This window comes from Babylonia areolata, chromosome 5 (genome assembly GCF_041734735.1).
Source record: "Babylonia areolata isolate BAREFJ2019XMU chromosome 5, ASM4173473v1, whole genome shotgun sequence".
Classification (NCBI taxonomy): Eukaryota; Metazoa; Mollusca; class Gastropoda; order Neogastropoda; family Buccinidae; genus Babylonia; species Babylonia areolata.
This window is the reverse complement of record NC_134880.1, coordinates 24,117,246-24,120,425: the sequence shown is the minus strand read 5'-3', so window position 1 is coordinate 24,120,425 and position 3,180 is coordinate 24,117,246. Positions and strand designations below refer to the sequence as shown.

The window sequence follows — 3,180 nt, the reverse complement described above, 5'->3', positions numbered from 1 at the left end:
ATGCACGAACGTCTTAAAAGGTCTCTAGAAAATTGGCTGTGTGATACGCGAGCTTCTTAAAGGTCTCCAGAAGACCGCATGTGTGATGCAGTGGAGTGATGAAGGTCTCTAGATGATCGTATGTCTGATTCCTGACATACTTAAAGGTCTCTAGAAGACTGACTGTGTGATGCACGAGCGTCATAAAGGTATCTAGAAGACCTCCTGTGTGATACACGATCGTCTTAAATGTCCCTAGAAGAACGCCTGTGTGATGCATGAGCAACGTTAAAGTTCCCTAGAAGACCGCCTGTGTGATGCACGAGCAACTTTAAAGGTCTCTAAAAGACCACCTGTGTGATGCATGAGTGTCTCAAAGTTCTCTAGAAGACCACCTGTGTGATGCACGAGTGTCTCAAAGTTCTCTAAAAGACCGCCTGTGTGATGCACGAGTGTCTCAAAGTTCTCTAGAAGACCACCTGTGTGATGCACGAGCGTCTTAAAGGTCTCTAGAAGACTGCCTGTGTGATGCACGAGTGTCTCAAAGTTCTCTAGAAGACTGCCTGTGTGATGCACGAACGTCTTAAAGGTCTCTGGAAGACTGCCTGCATAATGCACCAGCGCCTTAAAGGTCCACAGAAGACCACCTGTCTGATGCACGAGCGTCATAAAGGTATCTAGAAGACCTCCTGTGTGATACACGATCGTCTTAAATGTCCCTAGAAGAACGCCTGTGTGATGCATGAGCAACATTAAAGGTCCCAAGAAGACCGCCTGTGTGATGCATGAGTGTCTCAAAGTTCTCTAGAAGACCACCTGTGTGATGCACGAGTGTCTCAAAGTTCTCTAGAAGACCACCTGTGTGATGCACGAGCGTCTTAAAGTTCTCTAGAAGACTGCCTGTGTGATCCACGAGTGTCTCAAAGTTCTCTAGAAGACCACCTGTGTGATGCACGAGTGTCTCAAAGTTCTCTAGAAGACTGCCTGTGTGATGCACGAACGTCTTAAAGGTCTCTAGAAGACTGCCTGCATAATGCACCAGCGCCTTAAAGGTCCACAGAAGACCACCTGTGTGATGCACGAGCAACTTTAAAGGTCCCCAGAAGACCGCCTGTGTGATGCACGAGCAACTTTAAAGGTCCCCAGAAGACCGCCTGTGTGATGCACGAGCAACTTTAAAGGTCAAAAGAAGACCGCCTGTGTGATGCACGAGCAAATTTAAAGGTCAAAAGAAGACCGCCTGTGTGATGCACGAGCAACTTTAAAGTTCCACAGAAGACCGCCTGTGGGATGCACGAGCAACTTTAAAGGTCCACAGAAGACCGCCTGTGTGATGCACGAGCAAATTTAAAGGTCAAAAGAAGACCGCCTGTGTGATGCACGAGCAAATTTAAAGATCCACAGAAGACCGCCTGTGTGATGCACGAGCAACTTTAAAGGTCCCAAGAAGACCGCCTGTGTGATGCACGATCGTCTTAAAGGTCCCTAGCAGAACGCCTGTGTGATGCATGAGCAACTTTAAAGGTCCCTAGAAGACCGCCTGTGTGATGCACGAGCAACTTTAAAGGTCCACAGAAGACCGCCTGTGTGATGCACGAGCAACTTTAAAGGTCCCTAGAAGACCGCCTGTGTGATGCACGAGCAAATTTAAAGGTCCCTAGAAGACCGCCTGTGTGATGCACGAGCAACTTTAAAGGTCAACAGAAGACCGCCTGTGTGATGCACGAGCAAATTTAAAGGTCAAAAGAAGACCGCCTGTGTGATGCACGAGCAACTTTAAAGGTCCACAGAAGACCGCCTGTGTGATGCACGAGCAACTTTAAAGGTCCACAGAAGACCGCCTGTGTGATGCACGAGCAACTTTAAAGGTCCCTAGAAGACCACCTGTGTGATGCACGAGCAAATTTAAAGGTCAAAAGAAGACCGCCTGTGTGATGCACGAGCAAATTTAAAGATCCACAGAAGACCGCCTGTGTGATGCACGAGCAACTTTAAAGGTCCACAGAAGACCGCCTGTGTCAGGCACAAACGTGTTAAAGGTTTCCATAAAGCCCCCTATTTGAGTTCAATGGTTAATATCCGCTTGTAAAAAAACAAAACAAAACAAAAAAACAAAAACAAAACAACGTAAAGTAAAAAGGTCAAACTAAATAGATAAAAAAAAAAAAAAAAAAAGAAATAAAATAAAATAAATAAAATTCAGAAAAACAAAAACGAAAACAAAAAACACGCAAACAAAGAAAAAAAAATGTTGCCAATGTTCTGGTCCGGTCTAGATGACATCGACATTTCGAATCATTTTTATTCTTATTTTATTTTATTTTATTCACCTCGCAGCCAACCAACACTGCTTCTGACCCTTAATCAGAGACTGCATCGCCTCGCAATTTCCGTTAACTACCGTGCCCCTGATATTGTGCAACGGATCCAATCAAGACTGAACACACACACACACACACACACACACACACACACACACACGCACGCACACACACACACACACACACACACACGCCCGCAGGCATTCACTGACTCACACTCACACGCTCAGCTCAGCTCCCTCCCAAACCCCCTTCACCCCCACCCCCACCACACACAAACACACACACATGCGCGAAGTCCCTGATATCAGGCAAACCAATCAAGATTCAACACACACACACACACATGCGAGCGCACGGGCGCGCATGCGCACGCACGCACGCACGCACACACACACACACACACACACACACTCACACACGCGCGCACGCGCGCGCGCACACACACACTCACACACACACACACACACACACACACACACACACACACACACACACACACACACACACACACACACACACACACACACACACACACACGATTGTACACTGTCCTGTCTGTACACATGTACATGATCACCCCTGCCCATTCTCTCCCACCCTCTCAACACTTGTTTGTCATTGTCTGTCTGTCAGTTTGTCCTTTTGTTTGTCTCTCTGTCTTTCTATCTTTCTGTATTTTTACATATGTGATGATGCATGCGAAAATCATGAATAATGGTCAAAATTCACAAACTGATATTATTCTTTTATCTGAAAGTAGAGAGAATTCTGAATTACACACAGAAAACAGAATTCAATTATCTTTATTAGTTTCTGAGATACATGCATTTGAGTCTCGTGATGATCACAAACATACTTCTGGGAAAATTGGGGCAAA

The 3,180-nt window shown here is 45.9% G+C and overlaps 1 pseudogene; it reads right to left on the bottom strand.

The window, feature by feature from the left end:
• Nucleotides 1-688: 688 nt before the first annotated feature.
• Nucleotides 689-3,180, bottom strand: part of LOC143282230 (uncharacterized) — a 36,155-nt pseudogene continuing 33,663 nt past the window's right edge.